At 35.8% G+C, this 22,170-nt stretch overlaps 1 long non-coding RNA gene across 1 annotated transcript; it reads left to right on the plus strand.

The window, feature by feature from the left end:
• Window positions 1-248: 248 nt before the first annotated feature.
• Window positions 249-21,791, plus strand: LOC137623698 (uncharacterized). The gene is made up of 3 exons (XR_011040618.1): window positions 249-322; window positions 10,566-10,646; window positions 21,166-21,791. It is a non-coding gene; the product is annotated as an uncharacterized lncRNA (long non-coding RNA).
• The last annotated feature ends 379 nt before the right edge of the window (window positions 21,792-22,170 follow it).

A 22,170-nucleotide genomic window follows, 5' to 3' on the forward strand; every position in this document is an offset into this window, starting at 1 on the left:
TCAAATTTTCATATCGTTTATTTTATGAAGATAACATAAAAGTAATTACTTTTAAATACGAAACATGAATAAAAATCTTACTTGACATACTAAGCAAATAAAAAACATATTCGCCATCTTAAAATTTTGAACCTGTTGGAGAAAACTCATTAAAGTTCGGCTCATCTGACTCGATGGAACGATTTGAATCAGCTGATCCGATAAAACAATTTGAACAAACTGCTAGTGTCATAATCCATCAGTGTTGCTGTAACTGTGACAAAGTGAAGATGTCCGCGCGGTGATTTTCATTTATCTCTGCAGCGGTACATCGATGTGAAATGTAAGTACACCATTTGATTTCCATGTGTAGTATATCGATTAATATTGTTCTATGGGTGTTTCCTTGTATGTGTAGATGATTTGTACTTCGCAGTTTCGAGTTGGGGAATGTGTAGCCAGATGTTACTCTGATATTTCGTAGTTTTACGAAACTTATTTTAAAAATATGAGCTTGCTGTATTAACATCGAGTATAATTGCTCCTCCAATACGCCGTTTAGTTAAATGTTAATCAAATAATAATTGCCAGGAAAGAGTAATTTGATTTCTCATCAGGCAGCCTACTGATACTAATATATTTCTGTATACAAAAGTATGCGTCTGAGTAAAAAATCAGGCAGCCTACTGATACTAATATATTTCTGTATACAAAAGTATGCGTCTGAGTAAAAAAAAAAAAAAAAAGGCAGCCTACTGATACTAAAATATTTCTGTATACAAAAGTATGCGTCTGAGTGAGAAAAAAAAAAAAGGGCAGCCTACGGATACTAAAATATTTCTGTATACAAAAGTATGCGTCTGAGTGAAAAAAAAAAAAAAGGCAGCCTACGGATACTAAAATATTTCTGCATACAAATGTATGCGTCTAAGTAAAAAAAAAAAACGATCATATTACAAATTAAACACTGGTTCCGCTTAGCCTGGAACATGCTTTTAATAATTGGTCAGTGGTAAGGTCATGTTGTTCATATTTGTTCCATAGTGAAAATATTCGTCCCTGTAGAGATCGGTATTTTCGTCTCTGACAACGAGCAAGTTTGCCATCCTTGACCAGACGCACTTGAACTTGTACATTTTTGGCTTCTTTGAAAAGTAAGGGAACCAGTACATAAAAAGGAATATGGGAAAAGCCTGCACTACCATGCAAACGTCTGTGATAACCTTCTACATCATTATTCATGCGAATACTCTGGCCAAACACTGTCCACTCACTTGGTGACCAAAACCCACTAATCCATGTTTCTCTCATGTACGTTGTTAAATCTTTAATTGGGCCAACAGGAAGGTGTGATTTAAGGTGATCAAATGTTGATGTAATATGTTCATGTGGGAGAAAGGGAAGAGCCATTAACTGTTTTAGGTAATCTTGAGTGGGACGAAGATTCAAGTATGGAACCGCCAATCCTAAAGCCTGAATCTTCCTCCAGACTGCCTGATTCCAATGAAATGCATAGCCTTGCAACTTTGAAACTGGAAATAATGTCCTGACTACTGACCACAAAGCCATTTCGAAGTCCAACACGATCTTTTCCACTTTACACTCCGGAATTATTGCTAAAATAGAATTCAATACCTTTCTGTAGTCTCTCTTTCTTTTCCCTGACATAAGGATGAAAGCTAAGGGGACTTGTTTTACATTTCCTTCGCTTCCCTTAACGAAGGCATGGACTCCAAATAGCTGTTGAAACGGGGCCCGTACTACACGAAATGTGGCATCTAAATACCATGTTGTTTTGTGTTTTGAAAACCTTGGTACCTCAACTCCAAGGAAGGAGACAGCGTTAACGAATATTATCTATTACGCAAACTCAAATAGCTAGTTTGTTTTGAAGTAGCAGTAGTAGTAAAAAAAAAGTTAAAGTTGTGGGTTTTAGGTCTCCCCTGAGACGACCTTCATCATCTCCTCGGGCGACCACAAGCCAGCTGGGACTATTAAGGCCGATTCACACGATCCGTTTTCTTTCCGACAGGCTGGCCGTCGGTTAACCGGCTTCTAGCTTTCTTACGTGTATTCAAATGCAACTGTTCACACGACCCGTCAGGCCGACGGCGGCCCTCGGACATCAGCCTTCCGAGTCGGCTCGGCTTTCTTTCCAAGAAACCTCGTCCGGTTTGACGGACGTTAGCCACCCGTCCCAACCAGCGGGTGGATGATGTTTTGTGTGAACGAGGACCTGTATTGTACCCGTTCGTTTCGTGGCCTACAACCCCGACTTTTCCTCATAGTATAGTCATAGAAATTAGTTAGTTTGTTGTTGACACCATGTATTAGAGGTTAATTGAACTTTTTCAAGGGTATGAGGAGATGTTTGTCATGGCAAACAAGATGTATAGAGATAATTTACATAAATAAAAGATATGGAAAATGACTGGAGAGGCATTAAATAAAACAGGTAAGTTTATCGCAATTTTAATATTCTTGGCATGGTGCATAAAGCATTATGAAGTTGCATAACTTATTTTATCAACACAGTTATCAACCAACATCTTAAAGTGTCAAAATTATCGTAATTTACTCGGTCCTCACGTGACAGAGTCTAAGTAAACAATGAAAACCACGCGCTGGTAAACGGATACAGAATGCCTCGTGTGAATGTACAACATTTCGACGGCGGTTAGCCACCACCCAGCCTGTCGGAAAGAAAACGGGTCGTGTGAATCGGCCTTTACTAGCCCCTCTAACCTCCCCCCCCAGGCGCCACCCTGGGGAGTACCCCCGGTAGAAGGTCTCACACCATTCGCTCCTTAGAAGGGACGCGAATTCGAGACCTCTGAAACAGAAGCCCGCGACACTACCAACCTAGCTATCCGGGTAGTAGTAGTACTAGTAGTAAATTTCTACTACTACTACTAGTATTAGTAGTAAATTTCTACCTCTACAATCATAATCGTTATTATCTTATTATCATTATTAATATTTATTATTACGGAGGAAATGAGAGAGAGAGAGAGAGAGAGAGAATGTCAGGTTCTTGTGACTTGACCCACCTTTTACCAGACCTCTCTTTTTCTTATTGGCCCATATTCATATTGTGCGTAGGAGTTGAAGAGTGATAATTAAGGCAACATCCTTCTGTCCACCAAGAGAGAGAGAGAGAGAGAGAGAGAGACTATAGGACATACGTGATAAGAGTATGGGAGATAAGATAATGAGGGAGTTAAGGGAAGAGGGAACTGTGACCTTGATTCGTGTTGGGAAATAATACAGGGTGTTTTATTTATTGTTTACTGTATATATATGGCTTCATTCCGGTAGGGAATGGCGCTCTAGCCTCCGTGGACATAACATATGTACAATAAAAGTTGTAAACAAGTATAATTACATATATGGATATGTAAACACACACACACACACACACTCAAACAACCCAACAATATATATTGCTAACTTTACACACGTTCGTGCCGCCAGGGAGGCCGGAGTGACCTGGGTCGAACGCCGGAAAAAACTAGGGGCCAGAGTGACTTGCTACCCATCGAATAGTCTGGCCTATTCTTTACAGATTCTCTTCTGTACTCATACACCTGACAACAATGAGATTACCAAACCATTCTTCTTCTGCACTATAATTGTTCAGTGGCTACTTTCCTCTTGACAAGGGTAGAAGAGACTCTTTAGCTATGGTAAGCAGCTCTTCTAGGAGGAGGACACTCCAAAATCAAACCATTGTTCTCTAGTCTTGGGTAGTGTCATAGCCTCTGTATCATGGTTTTCCATTGTCTTGGGTTAGAGTTCTCTTGCTTAAAGGTGCACTGGGGCACACTATTCTATGTTATTTCTCTTCTTGTTACGTTAACGTCTTTATAGTTTATTTAGGAAATATTTATTTTAATGTTGTTGCTCGTCTTAAAATATTTTATTTTCCCATGTTTCCTTTTCTCACTGAGCTATTTCCCCTGTTGGGGCCCCTGGGCATATCGCATCCTGCTTTTCCACCTAGGGTTGTAGCTTAGCAGTTAATAATAATAATAATAATAATAATAATAATAATAATAATAATAATGTTTTTCACTCTTAAGTCCATTGTTTATATTTGAGACACTGAAGGGGACTTACTGCGCATGCGTTTTTTTTTTTTTTTCCATGGATTGCGGAGCTTTCTGTGCATTTACAATGATGTATTTGTCAGGTGTTTTTTTAAACCAATCAACAGCTTACAATAATTACTTCTTCATAAGTTCCCGGGTGTTATTCTACAACAGCCATTTTTTCCCTACCTACAGTACCAAGTACCAACCTCAGTGTTGCCACTTTGTGGATATTATCCACAAATTTATGGATAAAATCACCCTTTGTGGATCCCTTCGTGGATTGACAATTTTAACATAAAATTTGTGGATATTTCTTGTGGATATTTAACCGTACATGGATATTTTTGTGGAAAAATAATACTTCGTGGATTTCTTGTGGAAAAAAAGCTACATATATAACATTGGTACTCATTTCTGTTAATGAAGGTAGGCCTACTAATCCAGAACTGACGGCGGTAGAAGGAAAAACTCCAGAGCTTAACTGGGTGGGAGGAGAAAGGCAAAGGATTACTCCGAGGTATCTAGACTATCTTGGTGTAATTATAAGGACAAATAAACATATGGAAACACCATTAGTTGTGGCAATAAATTCGGCTACAGGCAAAAGCTTATCCTTTACAGGACCGTGGATTTAAAACGGCATAATCTCTTGCTATTTGCTTTTATTACGATAAGATTTCTTTTTTAGGTGTGTTTATATACAGTATATATATATATATATATATATATATATATATATATATATATATATATATATATATATATTAGTATTATTATTATTACTTGCTAAGCTACAACCCCAGTGGAAAAGTAGAATGCTATAAGCCCTGAGGCCCCAACAGGGAAAATAGCCCAGTGAGGAAAGGCAACAAGTAGAAATAAAATATTTTAAGAACAGTGACATTAAAATAAGAATTTTCCATATAAACTATAAACACTTGAACGAACCAAGAAAAAAAAAGTTAGAATTGTGTGCCCGAGTGTATATCTGTACTGTATAGCCTATATATATATATATATATATATATATATATATATATATATATATATATATATATATATATATATATATGAACATATATCACAAGCACACGTGATTTCAATCAATGTAGATATCACCCACGAATGGCATTTAATACCGAATTCTATCTTGGGAATATATATCCACTTGGAATTCATTTTATGGTAACAGCTTCTGGCCGGGTGGAGATTCGAACCCCTACCTGTTCGGCTGGAAACTATGCAGCAGTAGCAGTAGTAGTAAAAAAAAAAAAAGTTAAAGTTATAGGTCTCCCCTGAGACGACCTTCATCATTTCCTCGGGCGACCACAAGCCAGCTGGGACTATTACTAGCCCCCCTCTAACCTCCCTCCCTCCCCCAAGCGCCACCCTGGGGGGTACCCCTGGTAGAAGGTCTCCTCCCCCAGGCGCCACCCTGGGAAGTACCCCCGGTAGAAGGTCTCACACTAATCGCTCCTTACCAAGGACGCGAACTCGGGACCTCTGAAACAGAAGCCCGCAACGCTACCAACCTAGCCATCCGGGTAGTAGTGGTAATAGTGGTAGTAAATTTCTACTACTACTACTACTACTAGTAGTAGTATTAGTAGTAAATTTCTACCTCTACAATCATAATCGTTATTATCTTATTATCATTATTAATATTTATTATTACGGAGGAAATGAGAGAGAGAGAGAGAGAGAGAGAGAGAGAGAGAGAGAGAGAGAGAGAGAGAGAGAGAATGTCAGGTTCTTGTGACTTGACCCACCTTTTACCAGACCTCTCTTTTTCTTATTGGTCCATATTCATATTGTGCGAAGGAGTTGAAGAGTATTTATACTTCGTAAATAATCCGAAAAGTGATAATTAAGGCAACATCCTTCTGTCCACCAGGAGAGAGAGAGAGAGAGAGAGAGAGAGAGAGAGAGAGAGAGAGAGAGAGAGAGAGAGACTATAGTACATACGTGATAAGAGTATGGGAGATAAGATAATGAGGGAGTTAAGGGAAGTGGGAACTGTGACCTTGATTCGTGTTGGGAAATAATACAGGGTGTTTTATTTATTGTTTACTGTATATATATGGCTTCATTCCGCCAGGGAATGGCGCTCTAGCCTCCGTGGACATAACATATGTACAATAAAAGTTGTAAACAAGTATAATTACATATATGGATATGTAAACACACACACACACACACTCAAACAGCCCAACAATATATATTGCTAACTTTACACACGTGCGTGCCGCCAAGGAGGCCGGAGTGACCTGGGTCGAACGCCGGAAAAACTAGGGGCCGGGGTGACTTGCTACCCACCGAATAGTCTGGCCTATTCTTTACAGATTCTCTTCTGTACTCATACACCTGACATTCTGACAACAATGAGATTACCAAATCATTCTTCTTCTGCACTATAATTTTTCAGTGGCTACTTTCCTCTTGGCAAGGGTAGAAGAGACTCTTTAGCTATGGTAAGCAGCTCTTCTAGGTGGAGGACACTCCAAAATCAAACTTTTGTCCTCTAGTTTTGGGTAGTGTCATAGCCTCTGTATCATGGTCTTCCATTATCTTGGGTTAGAGTTCTCTTGCTTAAAGGTGCACTCGGACACACTATTCTATGTTATTTCTCTTCTTCTTGTTACGTTAACGTCTTTATAGTTTATTTAGGAAATATTTATTTTAATGTTGTTGCTCGTCTTAAAATATTTTATTTTCCCTTGTTTCCTTTTCTCACTGAGCTATTTCCCCTGTTGGGGCCCCTGGGCATATAGCATCCTGCTTTTCCACCTATGGTTGTAACTTAGCAGTTAATAATAATAATAATAATAATAATAATAATAATAATAATAATAATAATAATAATAATAATGATGTTTTTCACTCTTAAGTCCATTGTTTATATTTGAGACACTGAAGGGGACTTACTGCGCATGCGTTTTTTTTTTTTTTCCATGGATTGCGGAGCTTTCTGTGCATTTACAATGATGTATTTGTCAGGTGTTTTTTTAAACCAATCAACAGCTTACAATAATTACTTCTTCATAAGTTCCCGGGTGTTATTCTACAACAGCCATTTTTTCCCTACCTACAGTACCAAGTACCAACCTCAGTGTTGCCACTTTGTGGATATTATCCACAAATTTATGGATAAAATCACCCTTTGTGGATCCCTTCGTGGATTGACAATTTTAACATAAAATTTGTGGATATTTCTTGTGGATATTTAACCGTACATGGATATTTTTGTGGAAAAATAATACTTCGTGGATTTCTTGTGGAAAAAAAGCTACATATATAACATTGGTACTCATTTCTGTTAATGAAGGTAGGCCTACTAATCCAGAACTGACGGCGGTAGAAGGAAAAACTCCAGAGCTTAACTGGGTGGGAGGAGAAAGGCAAAGGATTACTCCGAGGTATCTAGACTATCTTGGTGTAATTATAAGGACAAATAAACATATGGAAACACCATTAGTTGTGGCAATAAATTCGGCTACAGGCAAAAGCTTATCCTTTACAGGACCGTGGATTTAAAACGGCATAATCTCTTGCTATTTGCTTTTATTACGATAAGATTTCTTTTTTAGGTGTGTTTATATACAGTATATATATATATATATATATATATATATATATATATATATATATATATATATATATATATATATATATATATTAGTATTATTATTATTACTTGCTAAGCTACAACCCCAGTGGAAAAGTAGAATGCTATAAGCCCTGAGGCCCCAACAGGGAAAATAGCCCAGTGAGGAAAGGCAACAAGTAGAAATAAAATATTTTAAGAACAGTGACATTAAAATAAGAATTTTCCATATAAACTATAAACACTTGAACGAACCAAGAAAAAAAAAGTTAGAATTGTGTGCCCGAGTGTATATCTGTACTGTATAGCCTATATATATATATATATATATATATATATATATATATATATATATATATATATATATATATATATATATATATATATGAACATATATCACAAGCACACGTGATTTCAATCAATGTAGATATCACCCACGAATGGCATTTAATACCGAATTCTATCTTGGGAATATATATCCACTTGGAATTCATTTTATGGTAACAGCTTCTGGCCGGGTGGAGATTCGAACCCCTACCTGTTCGGCTGGAAACTATGCCTGCAGAGACCTTGCCGACTGAGCTATCAAGAGAGATAAAAGATTGTTCTCTTGATAGCTCAGTCGGTAAGGTCCCTGCAGGCATAGTTTCCAGCCGAACAGGTGGGGGTTCGAATCTCCACCCGGCCAGAAGCTGTTACCATAAAATGAATTCCAAGTGGATATTTATTCCCAAGATAGAATTCGGTATTAAATGCCATTCGTGGGTGATATATATATATATATATATATATATATATATATATATATATATATATATATATATATATATATATGTGTGTGTGTGTGTGTGTGTGTGTGTGTGTGTGACTTTAAAATATACTCTTCGGGCTTCACAGAGTGGGGCTGACCCAAGGCCTTGGCTGACGGCGTGTACCCTCTATCTTTCCTCCACGCTTCAGGGTAGGATTAATGAAGTTTTTAATCCGACTTAAATGGTGTTCTGTCATACAAGATACGACCTGAAAACAACACAATCAGACATCATATTATAGAGTTACTTTCACCATTCACCTTGAATTTTCTCTTCAAATAAGAATTTAAAGTCATGCATTATCTGGATGCCTTCTGTTTGTTATTGATTTCACTTCATTTAATCAATTGCCCTCTTCTCCATCGATGATTTTGTCCATGTCAACAAACACAAAATATACATATCTACAGGAATTTTCTGAACTTACTAGTTTTACACCTTTTCCGCCAGCATTGGCATGTATAAATCATCTCCAAAGAAGGAAATTCTCCCTTGAACAAGAGCCCGTGTTTTGCTATAGGTAAGGCGTTCTTAAACGAACGAAAGAAGGAAATAATGTGAAAAGATACAGCCTACAGCCTACTCTAGAACATATTTAGGAAAATGGTTTTTATTTCACTTAAATTGTTTCTGTATGTGGATCAAGTCAAATAATGCAATGACACTATAAAACTTTAGGTTTCATCATCAAATTGTACGGTAAAGGTATGTGGATTAATCTGTGGAACATTGAAGAAGTTTTGTGGATATTTTGTGGATAAAATGGCACCTTGACGTGGATATTGAGTGAGAGCAAAGCAGTGTTGCCATATGTACGATATATATCGTACACGTACGATAATTCGACCCTTTTGTACGATGTACGATAGCAAGTCTATTATGGTACGGTTTTGTAAGATAATTTCACTATGTCTCTACCCCTATATATAAATTTATCATTTATTTGTCTTTTACTGACAAAACAAAAGAAAAAAAAGTAAAAATCCCAAGGGACAATATTACTGTGGAAAGAGAGCGAGATAGGAGGGAGGGTTACTTAGGGCATTGCCGTAGGCAATCTTTCTTTACCGATTACCATTAGCTTATTTGATGAACGAGACCTGGCTCATTCACTAAAGTAGATTTGTTCGAAAAACATAAAACTGGCTGAATCCTTCAATAATAAATTGGCCTATCATAACAACTGAATGTATAAAAGACGAGGGAGATTGTAGAAAATTTGATCTTACAATTTAAGTGACATTAGAAATAGTAAACTTTTGTATAAAAAAGTATTAGATGATGAAGAGTATTAATACAATGCTATTAAATTCTGTACAGGAAATACAATTTATGTTGTAAAAATCTATTAAGAAAGCATTTATTTTCCATTGATATAGGCCTATTATGTATGGATACATCTGAAGGAAAGTAACATTTTCATTTTGTCTGTTTTGATGTAAAGCACGAGTATAGCTGAAGGAAATGCTTATTTCAATTTTGTACATTTTGATGTGTAGTAAGGCTAGGTTTATCCAAAGGAAATTGGTCATTTTATTTTGTCTCAGTTTATGTGAAATGATAAAATGTATCTTATAGTACTCTCTCTCTCTCTCTCTCTCTCTCTCTCTCTCTCTCTCTCTCTCTCTCTCTCTCTCTCTCTCTCTCTCTCTCTCTCTCTCTCTCTCTCTCTCTATATATATATATATATATATATATATATATATATATATATATAATGTACTGTAGTAAAGGCAAATATTAGCATGTACGATAATTCCATAGGAAAAAACATAATTTTGAAGCCCTTGTACGATAACTTAGGAGAAAGCTCATGGCAACACTGGAGCAAAGTTGCAACACTGACAGTGACCAACCTTCTCCTTCAGGTCTAAGTTACCCACCATCTCGTAAAGGTGATGCGAAGAGTGAACTTAAGGGAAGTACATCAATCTATTTCGAAATTAGTGTAATTACGTTTATGTCGGCAATTGATTATGATGGAAATGCTCTTCATTCAGTGTGAAGCTATTGTTACTCATGTGAAATTAAAAAAAAAATAAAGCCTCTAAGATCCGATTCTGACTTTATTTTCAGGGAAGCCCAGCACATTTTCTACTGCAAAGCATTTGTAATGATTGCCAAGAAAACGAAAAAGGCAACGATGTCAATCATAAGGTAAGGGGTATTACCAGGCAAGGAATTAGTTGTGATTAATTTTTCGTAATGGAAGGATTTACTTGTGATTTACTTTATCCTAATATAAGGATTTATTTGTGATTTACTTTATCATAATGTAAGGATTTATTTAACCTTTATTTATTTATTTATTTATCGTAACATAAGGATATACTTCTGATATACTTTATAAGGATTTATTTGTGATTTACTTTTAGTTTGTGAAGTGGGTGTCCGGGTAGCAGTTGTGACCTGGGAAGGGAGGGGGGGGGGGGAGCCCCGGCTAAGTACTGTGACCTGGAACTACTAGGTTAGGTTAGGTGGGTTGGTTAGGTTATGTACCCTGTAACTAATCTCAAAAGTTGAATAATCACGTTTTGGCTTATTTTCAACCATATACATGAACCATATATTTTTCCAACTGGTTATCTTGGTCTTATTTTGCCTTTCTGACCATTATTATTGCTTCAAATCACACGTTTATGACATTTCCCACCCAATAAAAACCCTGTTTCCCTATGGGGTCCCCCATAATTGTCTTTACATAAGGGGGTCCAAAAACTCATGAACGGGTGGTTTGCCCCAATAATCATGGTAAAAAATGCATAAAACCCAAGATAGCGAGTAGGATAGATATATGGTTCATGTATTTGGCTAGAAATTAAAGTATCATATATTTACCCCCTATGGTTATCCCAAGGATGTACTCGCACTACAATGTAGTTTTTCTCCGGAAGGTATTTTGTGTTTTGTAAATGCATTGTGGGTAAATATGCCTGGTCACCCTTTGTTTTTGGTTATGATTGAAATATTGGTACGGTAAAAAGGCGGAAACGTGATAATCCTGATAGGTTGGTTTGTTTTAAGATAGATTATCCACTTAACTGAAATTTTGGAATTCAGAGGTCCTTTTTAAGAAAAATTGCATGTTGATTTGGTAGTAGAGTTGACTGCCATGGATTCTTTTGTGTAAACATATCTTGGTTATGGCTTCTCATATTTTTAGGTTATTAGGCAGTTCCATACAACTACTGATTCTATTTACGATAAGTGAATTGGTTAACAGATAGGGTATCGAAATATTGCCATTGTACCCTTTCGTTTGTATAATTAACAATTAACACCGAAAACCCACGGTGCTAACCGAACGCATATAGTGAAACATAGTCTGCTTGCCAGGGCAAAGGTACACGCATACATATACCAAGGCACTTACCTCAATTTTGGGGGGTAGCTGATATCAAACAAAAGAAAAAAAGGGGACCTTTCTTCTCTACGCTCCTCTCAGCCTGACAAGGGACTTGAACGAGTTTGTGCCACAGCCCACCCTCCCCCGTTATCCACCATAGATGAAGCTTCATACTGCCGAATCCCTTACTGCTGCTACCTCCGCGGTCATCCAAGGCGACCGGAGGAAGCGGCAGTGGATTACCGGAACTGCGTCACAATTGCTCGCCATTCATTGCTATTTCTAGAATGCTCTCTTGCCTCTTATCACATCTATCCTCCTATCACCCAGAGCTTTCTTCACTCCATCCATCCACCCAAACCTTGGCCTTCCTCTTGTACTTCTCCCATCAACTCATGCATTCATCACCCTCTTTAGCAGATGGCCATTTTCCATTCTCTCAACATGGCCAAACCACCTCAACACATTCATATCCACTCTAGCTGCTAACTCATTTCTTACACCCGTTCTCACCTTTGCTACTTCATTCTTAACCCTATCTACTCGAAATACACAAGCCATACTCCTTAGACACTTCTCAAACACATTCAATTTCTGTCTCTTCATCACTTTCATTCCCCACAACTCCGATCCATACATCACAGTTGGTACAATCAATTTCTCATACAGAAATCTTTACATTCATGGCCAACCCTCTATTCTCTTCACTCCCTTCACTGCACCCAACACTTTGCATCCTTCATTCACTCTCTGACATACTTCTGCTTCCACTCCACCATTTGCAGCAACAACAGACCCCAAGTATTTAAACTGATCCACCTCCACAAGTAACTCCATTCAACATGACATTTAACCTCACACCACCTTCCCTTCTCTTACATCTCATAACCTTTCTCTTACATCTCATACCTTTCTCTTACCCACATTAACTCTCAACTTCCTTCTCTCGCATGCCCTTCCAAATTCCGTTACTAATCGGCCAAGTTTCTCTTCCGCGTCTGCAACCAGTACACTATCATACGCAAAGAACAACTGATTTACCTCCCATTCATGATCATTCTCGTCAACCAGTTTCATCCTCGTCCAAGCACTCGGGCATTCACCTCTCTCACAACTCCATCAACATAAAAGTTAAACATCCATGGCGACATCACACATCCCTGTCTCACCTCACTCCAACCGGAAACGAATTGCTCACTTCATTTCCTATCCTAACACATGCTTTACTACCTTTTGTAGAAACTTTTCACTGCTTGCAACAACCTTCCACCAATTCCATATAACCTCATCACATTTCACACCGCTTCAACTCTATTATAATATAATATATTACAGTGATCCCTCGTTTATCGCGGTAGATAGGTTCCATACCCGATCGCGATAGGTGAAAATCCGCGAAGTAGTGACACCATATTTACGTATTTATTTAACATGTATATTCAGACTTTTAAAACCTTCCCTTGTATGTAGTACTGTTAACAAACTACCCTTTAATGTACAGAACACTTAATGCATGTACTACAGTACCCTAAACTAAAACAGGCACAAATATTAAAGGCGATTTTATATCATGCGTTTCCTAAACACGCCAAAAAGCACGATAAAAAATGGTAACCAATGTTTTGTTTACGTTTATCTCTGATCATAATGAAGAAACAAACGCATTTAGTGTACACATCTGTGTATAGGTTAGTTTTTGCATCGATTTTATTGATTATACAGTATGTTGATTTTGTTATTACCAATGTTTTACATATGTTTTACATAATTTTTCTTAGGACTTCCAAATGAAATGTTTTTCTTTATGACGCCGCCTGAAACGGTGGCGTCCAAAAGTACGCTCCATCTTCGATTGTAATAAACAAACGAAGGCATTCAACGCGCATGATGAAAGTGATAAATAATGATATTAGAGTAAAAGCTTTTAGAAAATATGTTATTACAAATATTGTTTACTGTATCTATATAAAATCATACATACGTAGCAAAGCAGGAAAACAATTTACGAGAGAGAGAGAGAGAGAGAGAGAGTTGTTTTACGTACGTAAATGTAAATTTTAAACAAAAAAATAGCCCCATTTCATATAAAATAGGTTATTACAAATATTTTATTTTATCATATTACAGTAGTCTGTATACTGTAATACTGTAAAGTTCAGTACGGTATGTTGTTGTTAGTCGTGGCGATGAAATTCTCACGAAACAAAAACACGGCATTCGATTACAACAGCTGATTCATTCTCTCTCTCTCTCTCTCTCTCTCTCTCTCTCTCTCTCTCTCTCTCTCTCTCTCTCTCTCTCTCTCTCTCTCTCTCTCTCTCTCTCTCTCTTCGTGTTATACAATACTTACATATAGATGAAGAAACTAAAATTAGTTTTCTTAATGTCAATTAAATACGAAACGAAAAAATTATGCCGAGTTTACATCCATTTCAATCGTTGCTAAAAATACGGCATCCGATTTCATCAGCAAGCCACTATTTTTTGGGAAACATCATTTTATTCTAGAAAATTGCTACTCTTCAAATAGTTAATTGCACATTAAGAAAGCGTGTACTTTTGTTTTTAAATTTTGGGTGTGTTTTAAAAATCCAGTATTGTTGACTTCTTTTTGTTTTACTTTTGGCTGTGATGAGATCAGCTGACGTCTAGCTGCCGCTCTTGAGAGCGTACGAATACACTAACAAAGTATCGTTTATACCATTTCTTAACTTATTCAAACCGTCTATGCAGTTGATATTACATAAGCACCAATGTGTTATAACCTATCTAATTTTTTTGTTTATTACATTTAAAACAACACACTCTCTCTCTCTCTCTCTCTCTCTCTCTCTGGGCTACTTTTCACTACCTCCCATTCCTTACCTCTCTCTATCTCTAACAAATGATATCTTTGTTGCTCCTCAAAGTTTCATTTATATTGAAAATCAGTCATGATTCAATTTTCCTTACTTTCTCCAATCTCGCACCATTGGTCACATCGCGGTATTTTCGAAATTTGCGGAAAATCCGCGATATATGTATATACATGCGTTATGAAAAAAATCCGCGAAGTGGTGAATCCGCGATAGTCGAACCGCGAAGTAGCGAGGGATCACTGTATATATATCATAATTTAATACTATAATAAAATATATTATAATACATATCATAATATAAAATATAATAAAATATTATATATATATATTATATTATAATATAATATATAATAGTAAAATATGTTTTATTATCATATATATTATAGAAAATATCATAATATAACATATTATAATATATTATATTATAATATATATTATATTATATAATATATTATATATTATAATAAATTATATATATTATATTATATTATAATATAATATATATTATAAAATATATTATATTGTTATATAATGTATTATAATATAATATATTATGTTATATTATATATTATAATATATAAAATGTAATATATAATATATATCAAAATATATTGTTATAATATATATTATAATGTAATATATATTACATTATAATATATATTATAATATATATAATATAATATTATAATCTAATGATATAATATCATAATATATATGTATAATATAACCTTATCACATTCCACATCGCTTCAACTCTATTATAATATATATTATATATATCATAATATAATACTATAATAAAATATATTATAATACATATCATAATATAAAATATAAGAAAATATTATAATATATTATAATGATATTTACAGTGAACCCTCGCTACTTCGCGGTTCGACAATCGCGGATTCACCACTTCGCGGGGTTTTCCCATAACCCATATATATATACATATCGCGGATTTTCCGGAAAATTCGAAAATACCGCGAAATCTGAAGACAACCAAATACGATATTTTGTTACCTGTAATTCCATTAATACTGTAATTAGTAATATCTGCTCTTACTGATTGTTCATTGCATTACATATGATATATAATTCAGCACAGAAAGAAATAAAACACGAAAAGAGAATGTGATCATACGATAATTCAGTACGTAGTAAAATTAAATCGAACATGAAACGCAAATCAGATGCAGTCATACCATATTAGAATGGTGTGTACTGTAATGGATGTGCTTCTTTTCCATGAATCTTTTGTATGTATACGTACGTAGTACAGTACTGCATCCAATAATATTCTTTGTTGCAAAAATCACATTTCGAATACTGTAAGCGTACGAGAGAGAGAGAGAGAGAGAGAGAGAGAGAGAGAGAGAGAGAGAGAGAGAGAGAGAGCGTAAAATAGCGTACGTAAATTTTTATTATTATTGTTATTATTATTATTATTGTTGTTGTTGTTAATAAAATTATTATTGTTATTATTATTATCATTATTATTTTTATTATTACTGTACAGTATTATTATCATTATTTATTATTATTACGGTATTGTACTTAATCTACGTACGTTCATTATGCGCGGGGCATCTTCTATGAGTAACCAACGCATCATAGTACTGTAAGACGGGTTGTGATTGGTTCAAGCGCTGATAGATGACGAATCAGAACTCAAGTTTTGTTATCTAGCCTGTGATTGGTGTTTTGCCCGCATCTTCTACCCGCAGCATCAAAGTTCTCGCGGGGCTGGATCGTTCACTTTCTCTTTCCGCGTATTGCTGAGTAGACGTTCTTAAGTTTGTGAAGTTTAATCTGTGCTGTGTGCGACTGTTTTAAGTTGAACTTTTTGTTGAACTTTCTGTTAAATCCTACTGTACAATGCCTCCCAAGCGTTCTGCTTCTAGTAAGGCTGGTAGTGAGCCTAAACGCCACCGAAGGATGATGACGATAGCTGAGAAGGTTACGCTTCTCGACATGTTAAAAGATGGTAGAAGTTACGCGGCCGCCGGCCGCCATTTTGGCATCAACGAATCCACCGTTCGCTATATCAAAAAGGACGAGGCGAACATTAGAAAGACTGCTGCAATCACCTTTAGCAGATCAGCGAAGCGAGTCGTTACAACGCGTAATAAAACGATCGTACGCATGGAAGGTGCTTTAGCTGTGTGGATTGCCGACTGCCGGAAGAAGAACATAGCGTTGAATACGAACACCATCCAAACAAAGGCTTTGAGCTTATATGAGAATTTTGCTGCAAAGGAACCTAAAGACGACGACGGCAACCATGCTGAAGATGATGATGATGCAGATGATCCTCAACCAGGGACATCCACTGATTCCCAGCCTCAGAAACGTTTTTCCGCAAGCAAAGGATGGTTCGCGAAGTTTCAGAAACGCTTCGCCCTGAAAAGCGTTTCCCTGCATGGGGAGTCTGCTTCCGCTGACACTGCCGCTGCTGAAACTTACGTGAACCAGACTTTCAAGAACATTATCGCTGAAGGTGGATACAAGCCGGAACAAGTGTTTAATATGGATGAAACCGGCTTGTTTTGGAAGAGAATGCCGTCGCGAACTTTCCTGTTCAAAGAGGAAGCCAAAGCCTCTGGCTTTAAGGCATTCAAGGATCGCGTTACCCTCGTGATGTGTGGCAATGCTGCTGGATTTTTGTTAAAGCCGGGGCTTATTTATAAGTCGAAAAATCCTCGCGCTTTGAAAAATAAAAATAAGAATCTCCTTCCCGTGTACTGGATGCATAATCAAAAAGCATGGATTACGAAGATGCTGACCTCCAACTGGTTCCACCAGTGTTTCATCCCGCAAGTCCATGAATATCTCTTAGAGAAGGGCTTGCCATTCAAGATCCTTCTCCTTATGGATAACGCTGGTGGACACGCAACTGACCTGTCGCGTGAGGGCGTTCAGGTTGAGTTCCTGCCACCCAACACCACGTCATTAATTCAACCGATGGACCAGGGGGTTATCAGGGCGTTCAAGGCCCTCTACACGAAGAATACCTTGGCGGACCTCGTTGCGTGTGTGGATGCTGCCCAAGATGACGAGGATGAAGATTTCAACTTGAAGGCGTACTGGCGGCAGTACACCATAGCCACGTGCCTGCAGAATATTCAAAAGGCACTTCAAGAGATGAAACCTGCAACCGTGAATGCGAGCTGGAAGAAGCTGTGGCCCGATATTGTTTACGACGACAAGGGATTTACTCCGTCGGAAATCCAACACTCTGCAATACGGAAATCTGTGCAGTTGGCTGCCATAATTGGAGGTGACGGGTTTGGCGACATGACGACTGAAGACGTCGACGAGTTGTTGGACTGCCATTCCCAGCCCCTAACTGACGCAGACCTCGAAGACCTGACGAAATCGGCAAGTGAGGAAGAGAGTGAGGGTACCCAGGAAGAGACCCAAGAAAATGTCGAAGAAACGGGCTTAACATTAGAACGGCTTGCCAAGTTCTGCAACCATATCAAGGAGACGAAAGAAATGTTACAAGAGTGGGACGAGGATATGGTTCGCTCGATGCAATTCTCCAATAAGGTCGATGACATCATGACTCCCTACAGGATGCTCTTGGATCGAAAAAAGAAGCAGCGGCAACAACTTCCGATCACAATGTTCTTCCAGCCTCGCAAAAAAGAGCCAGTTCCTCCTGTTAGTACGCCTTCGGAAGAAATTGAAGAAGTTTCCCAGGAAGAAGTTGAAGAGGTGTCCCAGGAAAAGACACCTCCGTCTGAAGAGACGTAAAATACTATCATTGACTGCACAGTAGAACACATCATCAGCTTCATCATCATCATTTCTACTGTGCAGCAAATTCATCGCCATCACCATTCAAGTTTTTCTTCAACTTCTTTCGTGGTGAGTACAGTAACAATCTTTATTTTTTACTTTAACCTGTTTTATAGTTTAGTAATGTACGTACTGTATGCATTAAGTTAAAGGGAAGGTTTTAAAAGTCTACATGTTGTAACCTATCATATTTTTTTTGTTTAAAATTTACATTTACGTACGTAAAACAATCTCTCTCTCTCTCTCTCTCTCTCTCTCTCTCTCTCTCTCTCTCTCTCTCTCTCTCTCTCTCTCTCTCAAATTGTTTTCCGGCTTTGCTACATACAAGTACTGTATAATTTATATTTGTAAGGTAACATATTTTGTAAATGCTTTTACTGTAAATACTGTATGTACTGTATCATCATTTATCACTATCATCATGCGCGTTAAATGCCTTGTTTGTTCTGAGCGTGGTTGTTTACTGAGCGTACACGCCGTCGTTTCAGGCGGCGTCATAAAGAAAAAGATTTCATTTGGAAGTCCTAAGAAAAATACGTAAACTAAAACATTGGTAATAAAAAAATCAACATACAGTACTGTATAATCAATATAATCGATGCAAAAACTAACCTATACATATATGTGTACACTAAATGAGTTTGTTTCTTCATTATGATCAGAGATGAACGTAAACAAAACATTGGTTGCCATTTTTTATCGTGCTTTTTAGGTGTTTAGGAAACGCATGATATAAAATCGCCTTTAATATTTGTGCCTGTTTTAGTTTAGGGTGCTGTAGTACATGCATTAAGTGTTCTGTACATTAAAGGGTGGTTTGTTAACAGTACTACGTACAAGGGAAGGTTTTAAAAGTCCGAATATACATGTTAAATAAATAGGTAAATATGATGTCACTACTTCGCGGATTTTCACCTATCGCGCCCGCGTCTGGAACCTATCTACCGCGATAAACGAGGGTTCACTGTATACTATATAATATAATATTATATTGTAAAATAATATATTATAATATATTATATATATTATATATTATAATACATTATATATATATATATATATATATATATATATATTATATTATAATATATATTATAAAATATATTATTATGTTATATATAATATAATATATTATGTTATATTATATATTACAATATATAAAATATAATATATAATATATCATATCAAAATATATTGTTATAATATATATTATAATGTAATATATTATATATTATATTATAATATAATATATATTATATTACAATATAATATATATTATAATATATTATATTTATATTAATATAATATAATATACTAAATTATAATATATATAATATATAATATATTACAATATATAATATATAATATATTATAATCTAACATATATTATAATATATTTTAATGATATAATATTATAATATATGTACGATATTATAATATAATGTAATATAATATAATATATTATAATATATATATAATATAATATAATGTTATAATATAATATATTATAATATATTATATTATATTATGATTTTATATTATAATATTATATCTAATATATTAGATAATATTACATTATATTATATTATAATATATATAATATTACATTATATCATATTATTTATTATAATATATTATATTATATTATGATGTATATATTATATTATATTACATTATATATCATATATTATATTATATTATATTATAGTAGGTTGGCCAGGGCACCAGCCACCCGTTGAGATACTACCGCTAGAGAGTTATGGGGTCTTTTGACTGGCCAGACAGTACTACATTGGATCCTCCTCTCTGGTTACGGTTCATTTTCCCTTTGCCTACATACACACTGAATAGTCTGGCATATTCTTTACATATTCTCCTCTATCCTCATACACCTGACAACACTGATTACCAAACAATTCTTCATCACCCAAGGGGTTACTGCACTGTAATTGTTCAGTGCCACTTTCCTCTTGGTAAGGGTAGAAGAGACTCTTTAGCTATGGTAAGCAGCTCTTCTAGGAGAAGGACACTCCAAAATCAAACCACTGTTCTCTAGTCTTGGGTAGTGCCATAGCCTCTGTACCATGGCCTTTCACTGTCTTGGGTTAGAGTTCTCTTGCTTGAGGGTACACTCGAGCACACTCTCCTATCTTATTTCTCTTCCTCTTGTTTTGTTAAAGTTTTTATAGTTTATATAGGAGATATTTATTGTTGTTACTCTTCTTAGAATATTTTATTTTCCTTTTTTCCTTTCCGCACTGAGCTATTTTCCCTGTTGGAGCCCCTGGGCTTATAGCATACTGCTTTTCCAACTAGGGTTGTAGCTTAGTAAGTAATAATAATAATAATAATAATAATTATAATATAAGATAATATATGATATAATACTACAGTATAATATAATATATAATGTAATATATTATAATGTAATAAAAATATATTACATCATAATATGTAATATAATAGATAATATATGATATAATTTTATATTATAAAATATTATAATATAATATATTATATATTATATATTATATAATATATAATATATAATATATAATATATAATATAATATATTTTAATACAATATATATTATATAATACAATAATATAATATAATATGATATATCTGGGAAGGACAAACACTGTAATTAAAAGGAATTCATTTCAGTCCTTGGGAGGAGAGATGGAAGCAATAAAGAAGAGGGAAATAAAAGAGAATGACGCTGGAGAAAAGGGCATGGTAGTGGACACGAGAGAAGGACATTGAAGAGAAGGAAACTGCAGAGTATGACACAATGAAAGAAAAATAGTTAAGAGAATGGCACTAGGGAGAGAGGCATGTGCGATGATACAATTCTGCACATGTCCTGAGAAAAGAACGCGGAAGACTAGGACGCAAGAGAGAAAGACGAAGGGGTATAGGACTGGATAAAGAATTTCACAAAAGATGATGGCACAAAGGAAGACCTTGTCTGATATGGCATAGTGAGACAAGAGAAGAGAACAAGGGAAAACCTCCTTTGGAGGAGACCTCCACTCACGAAGATTCAATTAGGGTCATCAGTAGAAGGGACTTGATGATTAGGTCCTTTTGAATAAAACTTAAACTAAAACGGGGTGGTAAGATGATGGAATTAGCCATTCCAAATTTATACATGCTATTATTTAAAATGATTTCCAAAGAAAATTAAGGGTTTTAAAGCATAGAAAACCAGTCTCTTTTAGTACTTTGTTGGTTTTTAAGCACACGAAGCATAGTAGCCTTATCCATGAACACAAATAAGGGTTAATCAGTAAGAATCTTTTTTATCATTATTATTATCCTTTCCCATGTTAATCACTCTATTTTTTTCTGATTTCAATCATGATCTCTCGTTCTTTCATGTCTTCCTTTTCGATCTCAGCCACTGTTTATCTCTCTCTCTCTCTCTCTCTCTCTCTCTCTCTCTCTCTCTCTCTCTCTCTCTCTCTCTCTCAAGCTTTCTGAAAGATTTCCTTCGTGCAATATGATTTCCCAGGCCATTGCCTTCCCCCAAATTATGGAATTAATACAATCTCTCTCTCTCTCTCTCTCTCTCTCTCTCTCTCTCTCTCTCTCTCTAAGCTGATAAGCTGATAGTCTCTCCCTAGCCTCCAATTCAGCTTTTAGGAGGTGTTCAGGAATCCTAGGCAA

Source organism: Palaemon carinicauda, chromosome 30 (genome assembly GCF_036898095.1).
Source record: "Palaemon carinicauda isolate YSFRI2023 chromosome 30, ASM3689809v2, whole genome shotgun sequence".
Taxonomy (NCBI): Eukaryota; Metazoa; Arthropoda; class Malacostraca; order Decapoda; family Palaemonidae; genus Palaemon; species Palaemon carinicauda.